The sequence below is a fragment of the Felis catus genome, chromosome F2, assembly GCF_018350175.1.
Source record: "Felis catus isolate Fca126 chromosome F2, F.catus_Fca126_mat1.0, whole genome shotgun sequence".
Taxonomy (NCBI): domain Eukaryota; kingdom Metazoa; phylum Chordata; class Mammalia; order Carnivora; family Felidae; genus Felis; species Felis catus.
The window spans coordinates 14,426,696-14,449,516 of record NC_058385.1 but is presented as its reverse complement, the minus strand read 5'-3'; positions in this window follow the sequence as shown (position 1 = coordinate 14,449,516).

Genomic DNA, 22,821 nt, shown 5'->3' with positions numbered 1-22,821 from the left:
ACTCTACTCATCTTGAAGACCTAGTTCAAACTGCATCATTTCCATAAACTCTTACCTGATTGTTCCAGAGTGAATTCTTACGGTACATGGTCTTTCATACTAATTCGTCAGTTGTCTCTACCCTACAGTTTATCTCTCATAGGTACATTTCAAACTTCATCTAAAACCTGGATCAGGTCTTAACTTTTCTCACACTGGGGCTCACGCCCTCAAATAGTTGATAAACCCCATTAGCAGGGTTGTTGTTTATCTTGTACATTTGCATACTGACCCCAGAACGTTACCTTGAGCACAGTGTACTCTCAGGAAGGGAAGCAGAGGTGAATACGGGTGCTAGGAGGGGTTTACTATGGACTAGAAGTTGTACATGTTACTGGCATCATCCTTACAACAGATTAGCATCATCTTCTCTTTGAAGAAACCAAGGCTCTCAGAGGGGTTAAGCATCTTGCGCAAGTTCATGTAACCGAGGCAGAATCTGAACCCAGGTCTGACTCCTGAGTCAACGCCACGCCATTGCTTCCATTAATGCTGTCGTCATTTGCTGCTGCTGCTACAGCTGCCACGACTACGTTTTCAGTGCTGGATTGGAAGGCTCAGGAAATGAAAAATCTAGGCAGGGAAGCTGAGGTCAAGTAGGCAACTAAGGAACTTTGTAGGAAGCACAGATTGCAGCTGGGGCGGACGCTGCCATCCTGGGAAAAGCAAGAACAGCTGGGGCAGCAGAAGAGAAAAACCCACTGCATGGGGTGAAGAAAATTAAGTGGAACAGAAGCAGAGCTGACTCCACATTTCCTGGTAACTGAATGTTTGCAAGCAAACAGCGGTACAGAGCCAGCCCAGGAAGAGAGGCTAGTCCCCGGCTCTCCCTGTCGGCTCAAGCACTTTGGGTCTTGCCTCACAGCATGGTTGGTTGAAGAAACGGAGGAAAGAAGGGAAGCAGCAGGCAAAAGCCCAAAGTTGAATTCCCAACAGAAAGTAAGCATTTATGTGCAGTAATTGCCTGTAGGTCAGTAGATTCTTAAAAAGCATGAAAGCTCCCTAAAGGTCAGTGAACATTTTTAAAAATTTCAGTGCACATTTGTGCACCATTGCATGCTTTGCTATTTTTCAGCTCCAAGCTCAGCAAGGGAGAAATGTGGTGATTCTAGGGTCTGGGAGCTTCACCCTGCCCTGTGGAAAATACCATCTACTAGATATACCATCACCCTTATCTAGGAAGGCTTATCTAGTGATAAATTTCATTTATGCCTCCCTGCTGTTCAGAGGCCCCTGCAGTCAGCATGAGTGAGATAAGAATAGAGGGACTGGATTTTTTCCCTCTTGCTTTTGTGGGCTTCTGACATGGAGACCTATCATTTTAACATATTTTGTGTAGTTAAATGTGAATCATTTGGAAGAACATTCCAGAGAACATTCACCTGCCCACTTAATAGCCTCAGTAGCTAAGACTAAAAGCAAACTGTGGTTGTCAGGATAAGCAATGATTCCCCCACAATGCCAAAGACATTATTATAAACTCAAGATCAATAGACATTACAAAGCAGTGTTGCTTTTATTTTCAGCTTTAACCTTTGAGAAAATCAAGGCTTCAGAATATCGAATCAGATCAGCACATCAGTGATTGCAGACACAGATACAATTAGGGCATACAATTAGGGTGCAGCCAAACAATTATAAATCTTCCTTGTGAGGTGCCTTAGTTTCCTATCCTGTGTGGATATCCACACAAATAAAGCATCTCATTGTGCAGAGCTTATTTTTCTTAACATATATCAAAGTGCATTTCCATTTTACATATGGAAAAAATAAAGTCAGATTGTTTATAAACCCTAGATGTTGATTAACCTATCAGGATCCAGCCAAGATGAGTGGCCAAAGCCAAATTAAATGCATGAGGTAAAATTCATGTCAAACGACGTAAAATCTGTGAAATCTTATCCAGCATCCAGATGAATAACCTTCTCTACTGACAAAATCTTGGTGAGCTAGAGACCCCTGTTCAGCCGTAATGCTGCAATATCCCTACTAAGGACAACTGGGTTTCCGAAGCACCTATGATCTGGAGTACTTTTCTTCTAAGGCTGTGTTTCTGCCCCCTTGTCACTATTTGTGAGGCCCTAAAGGTTCAGACTCAGGGGATGGACACAGGATGTTCTGGAAGTAAGACAGACTAAATAGCAGTGATAGGAGGCTGAGCTCCCCCATTAAATCTCCAGCTTGTTATCTGTTTTAGAAGCAAGACAAATCCTTCAGACACTTCAAGGGCATACAGGTGTACTGAAATATGAAATCTTGCTAATAAATGACAGCAACCAGCCAAGCACACCGGCTGGCCAGCAGCCACTGGAAGTGAAATGATTCTCTTTGACCTAAACCGTGACTCAGGTGCTTTCTTCTTTTCTTGTCTTCTCTCTCTGTCTCTCTTTGTCTCTCCCCCACCCACCATCTTTCTCTTTCTGTCCCCTCCCTTCTTCCCTCTTCACTGCTAGAACATGTGGACGCACACACACACAAACACACACACACACACACACACACACACACACACACACTTGAGTGTATGCACCACCGAGATCAGGTCTATGACAGCATCCAAGATCCAGAGAAATTCATGTTTTTGCCTCTTCTAAGTCAAGGTATGCCCATGGATTGGAAATATCGTAAAATATATGTCTCCAGAACTAGGGAGCAAGAAGGCCTAGAGAAGCCCATACTTACTTAATATGCTATCTTCATACACGTGAAGAGGGTAAAATAGGGCCTTTAAGTACAGATGAAAGGCAGCAGCGTTGTTCATCCTAAAGAAGACCAGGCTAAGAGGTGATCTGATTACCAGTCTCAAGTACACAAAGGGCATTCTTATGAAAGTGACGGTGATTGATTGCTCTCCATATTGACAGAGGACCCGACAGGACGAAATGGGCTTAAAGAAAGGGTCCAGTTAAACGTAAAGAAAAATGTGTTCAACTTCAGGTTGATCAAACACAGAAATGGCTGTCAGGGAGTGTAGGAAGTTTGTTCCAGAGCACCTCAGAAGAAAATAAGCCATTATCTTCCTGGTGTCTAAAAATACGCATGCCTAGAAGAACCTACCCAGTAAGCACTGATTACTAATTCTATGTGAATGGTTAGGAAATGAGAATGGGAAGCAGAAAAGAAATGCTATTGGGGAATTACATCGGAAGGCCTGCAGTATGGAGCATCTATTTGGTACTCCTTTCACGACACCAAAGCCAATCTTGTGAGTGAGCTCCATGTTGCCACCTGCCTGCCCCATCCGTTTCTTGAAGTCTATCCATCACTGGGCCACTGGAACACCATTACCTTAGCCCTCCTGCTTACTGGTTCCTCCTTTTCACCCCGACCTCTGAGACGGATATACACAGGCTCAATCCTTGGACTGCTTCTCCCCTCTGGCTGTACTCACCCATAGCTGCTCTCATCCAGCCCTGTGTCTTTAAATACCACTGAGGTTTTTGAAGACTCCCAAGTTGAAGTTTCCAACTGGACTTCTCCTGAACTCTAAACTCAAGTAATCCCACTGCATACCCTAACCCTATCTCCCCCCTTGGATCTCTAATAGAAAGAGATCTAATAAAACCAAGCTCCCAATTTCCCTCCTTGTCACTGAATTTAACCTTCCACCTCTTTGCCATCTCTTTAACGGCAACTCCATTCTTCCAGTTGCTCAGGCCCAGGGTCGTGGAATCTTTCTAAATGTCCTCTCTCTTCTCCACCCACAGCCAACCCCTAGCAAATTCTACCAGTCATATTCTCAAAATACATGCATATCTAACCCTTTCGACTGCTACCACCCTGCTTCCAGCCACCATCATCTCTTCTCTCAATTATTGCAACATTTTTGCAATTGACCTCTCTCCTTCTGCCTCTCTGCTTACCACCCTACGCAGCACAGGTGATCCTTTAAAACTTTGTTAGTTCATGCGACTCTTCTGGTCAAATTTTTTATCAGCTTCCAATTCATTCAGATGAAAGCCAAAGCCATAGGTAAGATTGGGGCCTCCCTGACCTCATCCCCCCTATCTTCACATTGACTCATTTCTAGACTTGCCAGCCTCCTTACTGGTCCTCCATCATGCCAAGCATGCTTTTACCTCAGAGTCTTTGCCTCTGCCTGGAAATTTCTTTTCTTAGATATATGCAAGCTGGACTTTTCCCTTTGCATCCCTGCCGAAAGGACAACGTAATAGTGACTAACCATGACTAACCATGATAAAATTGTTACCCCCTAGACCTGTGCCAGTGTTTCCTCTCCTCCTTGCTCTGCTTAGTTATTTATTCTATCTGGAATGACCATATAATTTACCATCCAAAGAGACATTTATGCAGCTGAAAGGAGGTACCATTTCAATTTTTCACATTGAAGTATAATTGACATATAACATTATATTAGTTTGGGGCATATGACATGACTTGGTATGTGTATATACTGCAAAATGCTTACCGCAACAAGCCTTACAAAACATGTCTTTCGTATGATAAGAACTGTCAAGATCTACGCTCTCAGCAACTTTCAAATACGCAATACAGTATGATTAACCATAGTCACCATGCTGTACATAACATCCACATGGCTTATTTATTGTATAAATGGAAGTTTGAACCTCTTGATCACTTTCACCCATTTTCACATTATCCCTACCTCCTTTCCCTCCGGCAACCACAAGTCTGTATCCTCTGCATCTATGAGTTTTATTTGGTTTGAAAGGACGCACCATTAATGTCCAAGACAGGCGATACACAAACCAGAGTTTTCCAGGCAAACCGGGATATATAGTCAATAGGACCCACCCACAGAGTATTTGTTCATTCACCTGTTTGTTGTTTGACCCTCTCCCCTGGAACATAACCTCCAAGAAGCCAGAAACTTTTTGTTCATGATGATATCCAAAGTAGGTGCTGAATAATTTATCGATTGAATAGATGGCTGCGTGAATAAATATCTCCTGTACTGAAGTGAACCTATCGAAACCCGTAGCTATACCAACGACAAAACTCTTAGCTGACATTTTGCGATGCCTGCTAAGTATGTGCCGGACGCCATGATGACTACTGTCCATTGCCTTCTTACTGACAGCTGACAGCCATTCTCTAAGGCCCACGTCACAGACCGAAGGACGACACTCAGAGACAATGAGGGTCTGCCCCTGTTCACACAGCTAGGAAATGCAGTGTGCACTTTACACTCAAGTCTCTCCTTCTCTCAAATGACCTGCTGTCGGGTCTCTCTGCCTATAATCTGTCTCCAATCCATTGTATCCTCTGTCCTCAGCCGTGTCTTCCTAACACACACACCCCTGCTTCGGCTTCCATGCCTTTCCGTTGCATCCCAAATGAAGCCCAACCTCCTCCACCTGTCACTCAAAGGCCCCTGAGGTAGAGTGAGCCCCACCTGCCTGCTACTCCCGTCACCCTCCCCCCAGTCTCCTCCCACCCTGCCTGAGAACCTCCAAGTCTCCACAGCAGAGGCAGCTCTTGTATTTCTCACTGTTCCCTGGACAGGGCAGGGTTTTCAGCCTTGTTCTCATGCTGAAGCTCCTCCCCATCTTTCCCGTATCTGTCAAAGTCTGACCCCATTCCATCCTATTTGTCCCCTAGTATTTCCCAAATCCTCCTAGTGAATGTCAAGTTCTCTCTCTCCCGAATCTGAGAATGCTTAGTTTAACTCACTCGCTGTTTATTCCAATAGGCTTTATTGAAGCTATTTATATGTGGTTATTAGAGATTCACGGAGACAGGAGCCGTGCCTAATTCCTCATTGTACTGAGCAGGGCCTAGCAGCGTGCTTGGAGCACAGGAGAAGCTAAAATGGTATTGATGTTGCTGGATGTGCTGCACGTGGATTGTTTAAGAAGCAGTTGGGGATGCAGAGGGGAAACTCGAGATAGAAATTGCAAAACATTCACGCGCAAATGAAACATACATGTGTAAGAGAAAATGAAAAGTTTAAGAAAACGAGTGACGAATGAGAAGCCTAAAGAAATGCCACATTTAAGGTAGAAGAAGAAGCTTCATTTTTAAGAGCGATTTGCCATTCATAGTCTTATATAATATGTAAGTATATACAATATTGCAGAGAATTGAATGAATAAATTGCATCATGATAGAAATCTCCTCCCTTTTCCTGGCATACCTAGGACTGATATCTTGGTCATGATCGTGTGGTCTCCATGTGGAGTTAGATTTAGAGCAGCCCCCATGCGGCATCAGAATTCGTATGTAAAAAATATGTACGTTATTATAGGTAGCTCTACACCAGTGACTTTAGGGGGGAAACTACATACTTGCTTGCATGAGATCATTCTTTTAAGCTACCGTTCAAATTTGCTTGATCCACAGACCTATTTTGGAGGAGAGGAAAAAAGACTGGGTCTAAAACAAATTAAAAATAAAAAGTTAAATACATCTGAAATGCAGTCCCACACCAAATAAATTGATTTCTTTGGTGGATCAGCATTCGTCAACACAACATGCAGCATTATATACAGGCTTGGGATAAGTCATAAAAATCTTGCAAGTGAATACATCTTATCTGCCACTCATTTGCAAATCCAACACAAGAATAATTTTCAGACTTCTGCCAACAGACCACGCAAATCCCCATTACGCCAGGACACTAAGGCAACATTTCCGAGGATGATAAACCACTTTTAGCCTGACTTGAGCCAATACCTAAGCTATAAATTACTTCACAGGCAATTATATCACTGACTTCGTCTGTCCTCCTGCGAGGTTACTGTGAAAGTATTGTCCCACTGATCAAGCGAAGGTTTAGAGTGAGGAATGCGTGTGTTAGACCAGGTTGCTGAAAGGTACGTTCAGGTGCGAGCGGCCCTCTCGCCATTATCATCACAAGCCCAGCCGGTGCTTTTCTGGTGTCTCTATGAAGGCCCCATAGCCTGCCTTTTGTTCTAGGCGTGCTTTCATTAGGGAGCGTATGGCAGCATTTCCCAGATGTGTTACCTGGACAAAGGGCATTCATTCCACCGCTGCCCAGGCATTAAAGATAAAGGACCCAAATTACAGTCAGAGCTGTGTTCGTGGATAAACGAGGCCGGGAGAAGATGATTTTACTGTGCTTCTTGGGTAATCCTACCATTAATTCCTGAGATGCTCGTATAGAAGTTTTAGCCAAGAGAGAAACAGATCGTTGGGTTTCTATGCCTTGGGAGACAATGAGAGCCCCGTGAAGGTTCTGCCTCCTTCTGTATATAGGAGAGCCCTTTAAAATGCTAATTTCCCAAGTGCAGCAGTGATGCTATTTAGAAATGTATCTATAGGGTGGATGTTATGAGGTAGGATGATCTACACGTTCCCACCCCGGAACATTCACTATAGTCCCTCCTTCACAGCCTTGAGAGTAAGAGAGGTAAATTAATAACAAAAGCCAGCCTGCAGCGAAAGCTTCCTACGGTCTATGCACTGTTTGCAACACTTTGTATTTATGAACACACTGAGCTCAAATTCAGCTATTATCTTCCCATTTTACAGAAGATGAAACTGAGATACATCACAACTATGTAAATGATGCAGGACTACTTAATGAATGGGAGCACTGAGATTTAAAAAGCAGGTAGTCTAACTCTAGAACCTACCTTCTTAGCAATTATACTCTGAAGATACTATGTCTCCCTACTTAATAAGGCTTCTGTTAAAACCTAGTGTGTGGGGGCACCTGGGTGACTCAGTCAGTTAAGTGACCAACTTTGGCTCAGGTCATGAGCTCATGGTTCACGGGTTGGAGCCAGCATCGGGCTGTCTGCTGTTAGTGCAGAGCCCGCTTCGGATCTTCTGTCTCCTTCTCTCTCTGTCCCTCCCCCATTCGCTCTCTCTCTCTCTGTCTCTCTCTCTCTCTCAAAAATAAATAAAGATTTAAACAAATAGTATGTTCATCTATGATAATAATAGCTATTGTTCCTTCCTTTAATCAACCATTTTAACCCTTCTCCTTCCGAATAGGTCATTTAAACTCTCACCTGGATTTGTAGTGAGGCAGCCTGATGTTTTGAAAACCTATTTGACTTTTGAAAAAGGTGAAAGGACACAAAATTTGTCAGCAGTTTTCCAGATTATAGGACAATGGGTGGAAGAGGAGAACAAACATATGCTAATCTTTATTGAGTGACTCTACAAATAAGATATCTGGTTTCCTCAGGCTGCCATGACAATGTATCACAGGCTGAGAAATGCGTTGTCTCAGAGTTCTGGAGGCTAGGAGTCTGAAATCAAGGTGTTGGCAGATATGATTCCTTCTAAGGGCTGAAACAATAGGATCTGTTCCCGACCTCTCTCCTTGGCTTGGAGACGGTCATCCGTCCCTGTATGTCTTCACATCATCTTCTTTTCTGTGTGTCTTTATATCCAAATTTCCCCTTTTTATGAGGACACCAGTCATCCAGGGTTAGGGTCCACCCCCACGAACTCAATTTAACCGGATTACTGCCATAAAGCCACTCTCTTCAAATGAGGTCATGTTCTGTAATTCTGGAGGTTAGATTTTGATGTATCAGTTTGAAGTGACACAATTCAGCCCATAACGAAGTCTATGGAGCGGTAGAGGTAAAGCGGGGATTCTAATTCAGATTTGTCTGATGCCAGGAGATATTCTGTTCATCATCACATGACTTTGCATTCACAGATCCATAAAGTAACTTTCAACACTAATTTCTGGGGCCCTCAGCCATTCACATGAGGCTCTAAACTGGTGAAAGTGTCCAAAATATTTTCCTTCTGGAACTAGACGTCCATCTTTAATTTCCATCTCTGCAGCATCCCTCTTCTCCCGCTGGAAATAGCACCTCGGTACCTTCCATCACGGAGCTGACCTTCTTCCATCACGTGTCCTGGTTGGGCTAAAAATCTCCTCACCTTCTCCCACCCCCAGACACAGGGTGGACTCATAAACTGTCAACAAGCCCCTCTTCCCCTGGGGTCTGAGGGTTGGAAAGCTCTGATTCCCAGATGCCCCAGTGTTCATATCCCCCTCCCCCAAAGGGAAGGCTGAAATTTGACACTATGAGCGTTGGACACAAAAGCCAAGTAAAGAGACTGGGAGGTGAAAGGGCAGAACAGACCGATGTAGACAGACAGGCTGAGGGCAGAAGCTCCTTCAGGCTCTGGTTTTCTTTACGCTGAGACTAGATCCACCCCAGCCTGTACATGGATAGGTTACATGAGTCAATTAATGATCCTTTTTTTTGTTCTCAAGATAGGCTGAAGAATATTTCATTCACTTGCCACCGATAGTGGTTGGAAGTGAATAAGTCCTGAGTCTCATTCTTAAATACGCAATTGCAGCACAGAATTTGTAATGTATGAGGTCCCATGATGTGAAGAAACATTTTAGAAGTAGAATTCATATGGTCCTATTTCAGACACTAGTTTAAGTGTTTGGAAAGGCCATGACCTCTATGTTTTTCACTTGTATCACAATCATAATTTCACACAGTAACCCCCAGAGCAAACCATCAAGATGGTTAATTCATTTTAAGATGAAAAAGTGAAAATGAATAAAAGTAAATATGTGGTCTACTTATCAAACTGCTGTTACTAATGGATACGTTTTTCATCTCATCACTATAAATCATCTTTGAGACCAGAGATTCGAACTATTCTATAGAACATTTTAAATTAAACTATGTTGCATTCTCTGGAATAAAAAAATTTCAGAACACGTTGCCAAATACAATAAAACAACTGTTCATTACATAAACATCTTTATTACCTAGTCATATTTTTTTACATTAACCTTGAGCTTATTTGCCAGACTCAGGCTTTAAAAATTAGTTGTATAATCTGCATCTTAGCAAGCAAAATCAACAATGTTTTCTAGAGGAATATCATCTTCCTTGGTAATGAAAAGAAAATCAATGGCTACACACACCATCTTTAAAAAAAATCGAAAAGACTTCAGGTGAGAAATTTTATGCCTTCAATACAAGAGCACTTCAAATTATATAAAGTGTAATGTATCTTCTTCCAGGTGTTTTCCTCCTGCCAATGTCATATAAAGAAAAAGCTAACAAATAATACGTGCCTAGTATGCGCAAAATGTTGTACAAATATTTCACCTACTTTAAGGCAGCATATATTCTAAAAGATGAGAGAAGAATAAGACATATAGGACAAGGATCATTTTTACTTGATTTTTTATATTCCTAGAACTGCGTATACTATAGGTGTTCAATAAATATTTATCCAGTGGCTACATTCACATGATTGATCACCCGTAATAGAAACATAGTTTAAAGTGTTATAGAATAAAAAAACTCCTATACACATTGGTGAAGATACAGATATAGACATAGTCAAAAGTTGTAGACACAGGCAGGGATATTGACATCCATAGACATACGTAGATGCAGAAATTGGCATACACAGACATAGATACAGACACATTTATAGATATGTAGTTACAGACATAGGTACAGACATGGAGATAGGGACATAAAAATATAATGTACTAGGTATTTCCAGTTTTCTGCCCAGAGTAGACACCTGTTATTTTTGTCTCTCCAGCCTTCCCTTCCTCACACTGGAAATAGCACTTCTCCATTGGAGAACTGACCCTCCCTCACTATGTGTTCTGGTTGGCTGCAAATCTCAGCACTTCCTCCCACACCCCAAAGCAGCACGGACTCATAAACTCTCTCCGGCACCTCTTTCCCTTGGGTGTCCAAGTTGTAAAGATGTGATCCCAAATTTCCCAAAGTTAATATCCACCCACCCCCCAAGAGAAGTCTAGAGGCTGAGGATTTGAGCACAACCCACAAAAGCCATATGGAGAGACTGAGAGATGGACAAACAGGCAGACTGAAAGACAGAAATACTTGAATATTTCTTAAATGTGACTTGAGTTCCATGGCATTCGTTTGTTACACCTCCCACATTGTGGTAAAAGATAGGAAAGGCAAGGGAGAGGTGATGTTTGCAACTGCCAAAAAGGAACCCGCGTCTTATATGAGAGGAAAGACGTTTTCCCCAAAATTTGGATTCAAGAGTCTGCTATGAAGCACGAAGGGTGTTAAACGCTGAAGAGGGAGACCGTGGAATTTTTTTTTACCGAGAAGTCTTTAACTAAGAACACACTTTCTTTTGTCTAGATGATTTACATCTCAGTTTTCTCACGATTTATCATTCTCAATTAGACTTTAGAGAAAATAAGGAACGAGACGTGAAAACAGAACTGAAAACTGTAGTAATGGGATGTTTAGGCTAGATGCAGAGATGCCATCCACAATTTTGCCTTTAGTGTGCTTCCAACTGGGGTTCCATATCCACACCCATCCCTCATGAGTGCTGTTTTCTCCTACCAGACATTCAGATACATGTACAACTAATTTTAAAACAGGGTAAATGGCCATGTGGATATCCACCTAGTAAAACACAGGAAGCAGAACTTCTTTTTTTAAACAAACAATCTTTAGCATCTGACGTTGGCTAGATCTAAATAAAGAATGAGAAAAGAACCTACATGATTCACACAAATTCTCTGGATTAACCCAAGTATTCAAGTAATTCAGAAGAGATCTACCATCTGGGGGAGAAAAAAAAAACCCAGATGCTCTCTGAGCCTCTGCAAATAGCACACCCTTATGGAGGCTGTGAGCCTTCATTTTAAGATTTAAAGGGAATTCAATAATGATGCCTGTGTCCGTGCCTTTTCTACCAAATAGTGCAACATTAAAAAAAATGTTTTTCAGAATTAAATTAAGTTGCATAAACTCATTCTCACCCCCCTGACTCTCCAACGCTAAGTAAATTGACCAAGAGGACGATCAGAACACAATTCAATATTGCCAATAATGGCTGTGGTTTGCTATAGCCTTAAAGAGTTGGACACACTAAGGAAAACCAGAGATATACATCTTCAAAATGTTTAATTATGAGGTACAATTACCATATTTATATAATGATTAGTATTTTTTTTAAATGCCTCTGGATGCTCCATGGTTTGGAAAGGAGGCCATTTTACTAAGTCCCTCTACAGCTATGTCTGTTGATTTATTCCCAATACTCTAAAGAAGAGATCTTTGACCTGATAAAGGTGACTGCCAGGGAAGACCAGTCCTTAAACTCCCAACTCTCCTTTCCAACCACAACACAAAAATTACCAGAAAGTGTAGATTTGCTTTGAGGGAGGCATCAAAAGTATCGTCATGTGTAAAATACTCATTTTTTACCGGAAACCAATAATACTATTTTCACATGATAAATTGCATTATCAAAAATGGAGACGTTCTCTGTAACCAAGAAGATTATTTAGGCTAGAACTTTAAAGAGCTTATTTGTATATGAAAAACACACTCACACAAATTCAAGAGAGAGTATTTTGTTACCCTTTCACTTTTTAATGCCACCATATATTTTATAGTCTGATATGACACACAATATGACAATCCCACTCATATTTGAGATACAATTTTGCTTATTTATCTCACTCTGTTCCTTAAGACAAAAAACTATGGCATTTGTTGGGATGAGCACTGGGTGTTGTATGTAAACGATGAATCCTGGGAATCTACTCCCAAAGCCAAGAGCACACTGTATACACTGTATGTTAGCTAACTTGACAATAAATTATATTTTAAGAAAGATAAAAATGTATGAAAAGATAAAACAAAATGAAATCACCTGTTGGATTTAAAGAGGTAGTACAAACTATTCCCATCAAAGAGAGAAGCGAAGTCCCTTAAGAAATTGTCAAAAAACTGCTCCTCCATGCTAGGAAGCATCCTTTCAAAACAATTTTTAAATCCTCTTCTGAAAGTCTAGCCATCAGAATCATCTTCAAGTCTCCACTGAATTTTAATGATATGCTGAAGCATTTAAGAACATTTGCATGTTCTCAGGTAATTATTAGGATTGGAGGGAAGGTTTATTTTTGCTTTCGGGTCAAATGGAGACCTATTTAAGTTCAAAATATGAATATCCCATGCTGAGGGCTAGAAATACGGAGGAACTTCTCCCTCGAAACACCCTCACTGTCCCTGCCAAAGGTGCCATGTCGGAAACGGTGGCTCACTCAGGCTGCCAGTATATCGTGTGCCCTGGGAGAGCAACTGGCAACACTGGAAGGACTTCTGAAATGACACACCGGATCCGCAGACCTCACACAGGTCCCAGGGACAGGTCCCAGCCGCCATGAATCCACATCCGAAACCTCCACGTGGACAAGCCGTTTCATGACCCAGCTCTGAACAACTCTGAACTGTGAGAGTCTTGTTAAATCCAGTCTCACTCTCTGTATAGTTTAAGATGAGGTCTAACCAATGACCGAAGATATAGCATGTGGGGCTTACACAAGGCAAAAGCATATTACTAGCTGAGGCAAACAAAGTCCGATGAGGGGTAGGTAGTTCAAGGTTGGTAGGCGGATTCTCCTTCTATCTTATTATAGCTCTGCTGTTTATCTTCAGCACGTGACTTCACCTTGTTGTATGAAAGGGCTATTCAATATCCACTCCGCTTTCTACATTCTAACCTGGAAGAAGCAAGAAAGTATACAGAAAAAAAAAAAAAAAGGTTTGACCCTTACAGACAAGATACTTTATGGAAGTCGTATGTGACACTCTGCTTACATCTAATGGGCCAACGGAGTCATTTGGCCACACCTGTCAAGTACTCCTAATAAGTGTAGTCCTCGTAGAAGGTAGCCAACAAAAACTCAGGGGATCCTATGGCTAAACAGAAAGCAAAGAAGCAATATGGAGGAATGATTAGCAGTCCACATCTCCTTCTTCTCCTAAAACCCTTTAGAATGAAAAAGAAATTAAAGGTATTATAAAGCCAAAGCCAATTTAGAAAATGTAAGGGTGGAGAAAGATCCTGAGTACAGCCATTTCAAGTTTCACATTTGGGCAACACACTACACTGTAAAATTATTTTTGACTAAACAAAGAAAACTATAAAATTCTATTATGGCTGAAACTTTAAAGGAATAAGAAATTCTTTTTGTAAAATGAACTCTACTGAGACTACGTGAATAGGATAGATTCCTAAAAACTACACAGCTAGAAAATTATAAATTACATACCATTAGAAACAACCACAAGCACAACTCATTCTATAACTGAGAACAAGAAATTTCTACAGACTCTTTACTGAATTATTGCTTAATGTTGGAAATTGCAGTTCTGTGAAAATAAGTGCATTTGAATTTTATCTGTTTGGAGATCAACTTAAGATCTGAAGTAGACAACAGCATTGTATTTAAACAGGGACCGAAAACTGTAATTTTTCCAGTCTTACAAGTTCGGCTTTCATTAAAAAAAAAAAGAAAGAAAAGAAAAGACTCTTCAGAAATGAATCACTTGAGCAGAAATCTCTAAGCCCTGTGATGCAGTGAAATGGAACACAATGTTGATAGCATCAAGAAAAATTAACCTTGTCAATCCAGGTACATTCTCAAATCCAGAGTTTAAAAGCCAAAAATCAAAGACACATAAACCAAAGCAAATAAATATTAAGATACTAGTATGGCTGAAATTTTAATACCATCTAAAGTTAGGATCATTCAACATAAAACATCTACTAAGTAGTCCCTGATGTGAGGTACCTCTGGTAGATATTCCACTGAAACATGGCCTTTCCCAGTCTCCCTTCTACACCCCCAGTCCTCAATCCGACAAACAAACGCTCTTAGAAATATGAACAAAAGAGCTCATGAAGGGAGGTAATCTGGAAGTTTTGATGAAGAAGAGAAAATGTTTGTGTGCGTGTATGTGATCACTTTTAATTTTTATACTGTCCTTTTTCTACAAAGGAAAAAGCGAAATCCATGGCAGCATCAGAAATACCCAACCTCAAGACCAGATCCAGGTCAGAGCAGATCAAGGTCCTGCAAAGAAAAACAAACAAACAAACAAACAAACAAGAAACAAAAGAAGAGCTAACAGGCAAGAATCAGAAACCGCAGTAACCACTCTACGAGCCCTCCTAAATGAAAGAAGAAAATGTGTAGGGATTCTGCTGTTGATGACAGTCCTTCAGCTCGGGGATAACTGTGTTGAGGAGACTTTAATAACCGGCTGTCTAGCTACGGCAATGCATTTTGTTTCCGCATCCCTATTCATCAATGAACACGTCTGGGTGACTGCTGCTGACGTTGACTCACTCACTCATTTCTTCTTCCAACAAATATCTACAATTTGAACATTTACAATTCAAGTCCCCAGAGAAACAATATGAATGAAACACACCATCCTCGCCTCCATGGAAATCACAGTGTGTGTGTGCGTGTGTGTGTGTGTGTGTGTGTGTACCACAGAATCTTAGGAAACTGACGTAAGTACTACAAATACCACATAAGGGGACAACGTGGAAACTCTGTAGCCCTGCCAAGGAGCTTCTACTCCAGCCTTGGGGGAGGTATTGGGGGGAGGGCTGGGGGATACGACAGACTTCGCAAAGCAAGTGACATCTAAGCTGAGATCAGAAAGGTGAATAGGAATAGCTGAAGAAAAGAAGAGTGCTTCAGTCTGCGTACAGGGGAGGAGTTTGAAATAAAGTTACGTTCCGATGTTCCAGCTGGCCACTAGGATTACTTTCCTCCGCTACTGGCAATTGAACACTGGAGGCATTATTTGCATTCATTCGACAGACATTTTCCCGGACCCTTATTTGTACCGGGCACCAATCTGGGCAGCGGGGGTGCAGAGAAGGGAGAGGAGGGGATGAGATCCAAGAGGTGGTGGATTCCGTCTCTACAACGTTTTTGTTGATTTTGAAAGTCTTAAATTAAAAACATTAAACATTTATTTAAGGATGAAAGCATTCCATTACTATTCATTAGAGTCACTGCCTCATATTGGCACCACATTCCCCAAGAGGCAGTCAACTATAGTGGTTATGAATATGGACCTGGGAGCCAGATTGCCTCAGTTTAAATCTTCACTCTGCCATTTATCAGTTATGTGAGCAAGACCGGGATAATTAACCTCTCCGGAATTCAGTTTCCCCATCTGTAAAATGAGGGTAATAATAATCGTTCCTACCTCATGCCGTGGTTTGAGGATTAAATGAGTTAATACATGTAAAGCACTTAGAACAGTGTCTGTTCCGTTGTAAGCAGTCAGTAAGGGTTGCATATTATTATAGAAAAAAATCCCAGTATAATCATCCTGGAGTTCAATTCACTCTATGTTACTCTGAATAAATAGCATTCTGTCAGTCTTGGTGCTTTTATATAACCTTAGACAAGTCACTTAAACATCATTAGCCTGAGTTTCCTCCTCTGCAAAGTGGGGGCAATAATACCAGCCTCATGAGATTGTCTTGAGGGTTAAATGAAACAGCAGATTGAAGGGCTCGCAGGCTGCAAATTGCTATGCAATTGTTGCTTGTTGTTATTATCTTGCTCTTTTTAACCCTCGTCCCCAAATTGGTAAGTGCTTCTCTCCTTAGGAGGAAGACAAAAATGAACACACGCACATGACTTTGACATAATGCTTCCTGCTCTCCAGATAGTATAGAGTGGATAAAAAACGAATGCCTCCGGATTGAGACTGGAAACTAACTTGACATCAATTTGTAAATTCAAAAGCTGATACAACGTCAGTGATGAAGGACACCTGAAGCAATACCTCTTGCTTTCCGCTTTGGGTAAATGCTGCCTTCTGTCTTATATGAATTGACTTCTGCCTTGTTCTCTGTTCAAGCAGCATTGGGAAAACTGAGAAGTCAATGTCCAGGCAGCCCCTCACCTCGGGGCTTCATGTGAGTCCCGGCTTATTCCCTACCTGAGCGCCTTCTGTATACCCGTGTCTTACAAGGCATTGCCCCTGCTTTCCCTTTGACAACCCAATCCAGAGAGCGACGCTTGGAAGAGAGGAGAGAGTTGGCCTGGCAGGCCCAGGAATGGACTTGGGTTCACTTCACTGCCCCACATACTTGTTGAACGCCGACTACGTGACTGCCGACACATTAGCCTCTATGGAGTTTGCAAAAATAAAGGTGATGCAACTCTAAGCCCCAGGGGACTCTCGGGTTCTAGTGGGAAAGATGGACAAAAACGCAAATCACACAAGTCAGAGTGTGGAACAGAAGCTAAAAATAAAAGTATAAGTGAAGAAGCACAGAGGCTCAGAGATAGTCATAATTTCATCTGACTGGATGGGTGAAGAGAGGGCATTAAGACTTGTCTCCGGCTCCCCGGAAGAGACGACACCTCAGCGGGGACTTGAAGAATGAGCAGGTTTCTCAGGTGGGGAAAGAGATGCGTCAGGGACAGTGCCAGGCTGAGAAGCAAGATAAGTGCTGGCACAGAGACACAGAAGTGCAGCTTGTGTCCCTGAAACAGGGGAGCAGGAAAAAGGGCCTCGGACACAGGATCCGTGGAGGGCGCAAGAAGGAAGAAGCAAGTGCAGGTGAGGGTATGATAGGCCCAGAGACGGCCACGAGCAGAAAGAGGCCCACTGTTTTCTGGGCGAATTCAGGGGCACTGCGGTGACTCACACACACACATGCACACAGGTCTGCATTTTAAAAGCTAAGTCCCTCTACTATGGACAAGAAGCACCAGGGACCCCTTCCCTTCTGGAGAAGAGTCACCAACAGTTAACAGGATACGGTTGGTCAGCTTACAGGCCATCTGTCACCTGAGGGCAGGGTGCGCCCAAACGCGGGCTGCAGCCTTGGGAGCCGGACAAGCACAACATCATCCTGTTCACTCACAAGGGACAGGGCCACGTCCTAGAAACGACTGGCATACAGACACCTGATCATTTCATTAAAACGCTAATGTTGCTTGATTCCTCTGGTATATATGCATATGCACGTATATTCACATTCATATTTACAAGGAGGTCTGTGGTTGCGTGAGCGTATTTTATTCCTCTCATTTCAGATGAACTATTTGTATAAAATGGAAACAATTAATTTCAAATGCCTCAGTCCCCAAGGAGGAAGGCCAGCTTCCTCCAATCAGCCCCGAGGGAGTAGCTGGCTCCACTATTGCATTTTATAGTTTATATTGTGCTTTCCCTGCCTGTTCCCACCCCGTAAGAAGTTCTAGAATTTGCCTGTGATTTCCTGCCATCTATTCCCCAGGATTCCTTCCCAGAGGAACACACAGAGAGTGAGGCAAGATGCGAGGCAAGAGACAGATTGCTGAACTGGCTCATTCCACAGCTGTCCTATTTTTTTTAAGTAGTTTAGACGAGGGAAAAGGAAGGCAGTTACAAACTAAACCACCGCAGCTTTTTATAATCCTCTGTCACACGCTCTTCAAAAGCAGGCGAAAATTAAGGTCCCCGTGATTTCAGTGGAGCCCGAGTTAGACAGGCAGATGTTGCATGATCAATGTGTTTTGAGGACTCTGCTTTGAATTTCGAGCCTCAGAATGAGGGCTGCCTCTCCCAATAATCGATGTTGTTTTCAAGTTTATCTTACTCATTTTTGAAAGTTGGAGAGGAGAAATGGCTTTAATGCCTGTTTTGCAGACCAGAAAATTGGGGTCCTGGAAGACGGAGCCAGTCAGCAGAAGAACGGGGACAACTGGTGGTCCTTACACCTTTCTTATTCTAAGACACTGGCGTAGATCCAGGGAAGTGACGACATCGGCCTGGTCACAATCCGCTACAAGATCAATAAATATTTGCTGAGCAGCTACTGTTAGGAATTCAGGAAGGCACAAACCAGTATTTGCAGAAGCCACGGCATTTCACAAACTTCTATTTTAGATTAGGAAACACTACATAAATTTATGAAAACTTAAATGCTAAACAACGTGCAACCCCAAAACACCGGTAGGGCCTTCTTTCGCGCTTTTCTGATCACTCGCATGCAATACTTTGGAAGTCTCCACAGTGGTCCCTCTGCATCAGTATGCCTCCGAAGCGTAATGCCTCCACACTGATGCAGAGGGGTGATCCCATAAAACAAATCAGGCCGTGCTATTTTCATGCTTTAAAATACCTGCCCTTCCCCTACTTCCTGAAGAATGGAGGCCAGACCGCTAGGCTTCGTAATAGAGTTCTTCACTGTGATTTCATTTTACATCCATAACCTCATTTCTGCATCCGTTTCCCACTGCCACCATAACGAATTAGCATACGCGGTGACGTAAACCAACCCAAACTCCTGACGTCAGCATTCTTTCTGGAGGGCAGAAGTCCACAACAGGTCTCCCTGGGATAAAACCGAGGTGTCAGCAGGGCTGCATTCTTTTTGGGGGGCTCTAGGGGAGAATCTATCTTCTTGACTTTTCCAGCTTCTAGAAGCTGCCTGCATTCCTTAGCTCACGGCCCCCTTCCATCATCAAAGCGAGAGACAACGGCCGAGTCTGTCTCAGATCACATGACTCTGACGCTGACACTGCCGCCTCCTTCTACCACAGTCAGAGACCTTTGAGATTACATTAGATTCACCCAGAAGGTCCCGGATGATCTCTGCCTCTCAGCTGACTAGCAACCTTAATTCTCAATTCTGCAACCTGAATTCTTCCCGACATAAACCGACATATCCATCCAAATGTTCCAGGGAGTAGAATGTGGACCTTTTTGGGGGGGAGGGGGGATCATTCTGCCTACCAAAACCATTCACCCTTTGCCCTAGTGCCCACACATTTGTACCACAGCGAAGAGACATCTCTGCTGACACACTAGGTTCTTCACAGCTGCTATTCAGGGATGTTGGCTCTTCTGAGATACCATTTCCTTCTTCCTCAGAGCTCCCCTAAACAACCTCGAAGTTCCCTGCGACTGGTAATTCCACGATGAAAACTTCCCCCAATTGTATCCGGCAAGCCCGCTTTGAACAGTAGCCCATCCTTACCATCTCTCATTCAGTCAACAACTATTTCTCACACTTCTGCCACGAGGCGATAAATCTATTTTATGTTGAGTAGACAGTGATGAACACAACGGACAGGATTTCTCTTTTCATGGAGTCCGGCGGAAGACACAAAAATTAAGCGAAGAATCACGTGTAAATGTAGCTTATAAGTTGCGACGACACTCCAAGGAACAAGACAGGAGAGCACGCTATAAGAGAAGCCAAGAGGGACACGGTCTGGAATGGAGGGTTCAGGGGACACCCTCTGTGAAAGTGGCATCTGGCCTGATCCCGAAGGGAGGCTGGGTGAGCCAGATGAAGCAGGGGGAAAAGGTGGATGTGATCAGGGAGATACCAGCCGCAGTGGACCTGGCCAGAGACAGGCTGAGAAGTGAGAAACAGCTAGACACGTTCACTGGAGCCAGACCACATTGAAGAGTTTGTGCTTCGTTCCAGTGCAATGGGACATCGTTTGGTGGTTTCAGTAGGCACGAATGGAATCCATTTTGTATTTTTTTAAAACTCACTGTGAGTGCTGTACAAACAGTGAATCGGAGGGGTCCAGATGGGAAGCAGGAATCCTGGGCAAGAAATATTCAGGGGAAGGAGCTGGAAACAGGATTGGAGGGAGAGGAGGAGGGAGAAGTGGCCTTTTAGGGCAAGCTTACTAGACTGACATAGATTTCTGGGCCACGCTAAGTACTCATTTGAAACGGTATTGATACATTTGAAGGAAAACCTGTGTTCCCAGTTTATAATTTTCACCAGTGACAATCAACTGCTCAGATGTAGCCATGGGGGAGACAGATGGTTGGATTTATCCCGGTTTGGGATTTTGCCAAGAAATATTGTGGATGGAAAATATGGTGGATGAAAACAGGGGCAAGGCAGTTGAGGGCTTTTGCAAGGAAGTGATTACAATGATTTGCCACTGAGTCCTCGCCGGATAAGAATGTAAGTGGAGCTGGGAGAGAATGAGAGGAAAATAGATGGTAGATATGCATGGAATGATGCTACCAGGATAGACTTCAACAAGCGAATTAGGAGGAGGTTGATGGGGGGAGATGGGCCATTTTGTTTTGTGATTTTAAATGGAGTGTGATTCCTGATATGGCAACATCCAGAATGTGACTATGGGAGAAGCTGGCTGAGATGGAAAGCACGAAAGAGTTGCAAAAGATAAGTGATGAAGGAACGGAGAGGTCACGTCTGTGGCTCACCGTGTGATCCAGAACTTGCGACAAACAAGGAGCTGGTTACCAGGAGATTATTGGCAAGCTGCACAATGAGGAGAGACAGGTGGTTTTGCCAGATGGTATAAGGTTCAGAGGAGTAGGCTGGAGTTGGATTTTTTTATAAGGTGGAGCATAAATCATAACCAGAATTGGCAATGGGGACCGAGAAGGACACAGATCCAAACCTCAGCAGTAAGTTATCGTGATTTGAGAAAATAAGCAATGAACACTTGCTAAGAAAGCAATGTCTTTATGGACCAGCTGGGCGTCAAAGAAGGATTCAGGGAGTGGAGGCAGCTTTTGGAGAAGAGTTTGGGAATTAGGGAAGGTGCTGAGTGTAGATAAGAACTCCCAAGGGCACGTGGTAAGATTTGGGGATAAAGGCAGAGAGGAAGAAGACTGGGGAAGACAGAGAAGACAGAGAAGAGAAGACTGGGGTAGACAGAGAATACCCTTCAATGTCAAGGTTTATCTGTTTATACTACGTCCTTTCCCACAAGACAGTGACTGTCTATAGACCAAGGATCTTGTCTTATTTCTTTCTATGTTTAGAACAATACTTGCATTATTAGGTGCTCAGCGAATGTTAGTTGAGAGAGTAAGGAACGATTACCAAATAACAGTTACAGAGTATACCTTCAGGGTTATTCAGGAGACATCACACTACAGCTCAGAGAAGCTAAAGAGGTCATACACATGTACTGCATGATTTTTTTAATGTGTTTTGTTTTTTTGTTTTTTGTTTTTTTGAGAGAGAGCAAGACAGAGTGTGAGCAGGGGAAGGGCGGGGAGAGAGAGAGGAGGAGACACAGAATCTGAAGCTGGCTCCAGATTCTGGGCTATCAGCACAGGGCCCGATACGGGGCTCAAACCCACAAACCATGAGATCATCACCGGAGCTGAAGTTGGATACCGAACCTAGTGAGCTACCCAGGCGCCCCCATGTACTGCATGATTTTAAGTAAGGATGCAAATAACTAAAATATTATGAGAAAAACTTTTGAGGGAGGAAGAAGTATCTAGAATCAAAGAGAACAGAAGTATTGTCTGGTCATCTAGATCTAATTTCAGAAGCAAATTTATTCCACAGTTATGCTCAAATTTCCACATATTTGATGAGAAGGGGGGGGAAAAAGACACTCAGCAAATGCCAGATCTAAAATCAAGCGAAATCATATCTTCCTCTGAAAAGACAGAGTTGGAAAGACCTGGGGATTTATTTCCTTTTCCATCCTGGAAAGGCTGGGTGCAATTCCCTCTGGTTTATGTCAGCATCGTTTCTCAGATCCTCGGAAGGCTTATGTGGAGGTGGGTGTTCTGAACCCCCAATGGACTATAATGTGGCCAGCGCCTCCCTGTGCTAGGCTATAGGTTTCTCTGCCCCGTAAGACCTAACACAACATATTGCTGACGACGCTTGCTTCACAATGACTCGGTGGCCTCAGGGATGGATCATGCAAAAGACGAAAAAGAAAATGTCACTTGTTGGTTAGTACCAGGAATATAGGTGCCAACTGATAATTTGGCAAAGGGATAAATGTCGTGGAGATTGCAAAAGGGACTGGCATCAACACCACAACCTCCAGACACACATCCTGGTGCCCACAGACCCGTGCGGAGCGTTGAAGGCAAAACGTACTGCCTCTGCCCCAAGGAAGAGAGCAAATGACGACAACAAGCTCTTACCTAGTAGACTGAAGGGAGTGGGCTATCTGCTAGAGTGGAAAACAAGACAAAATCCAGAATCAAAAGACCTGGGTGCTGGTCATGCTACCACACAAGCTCTTTG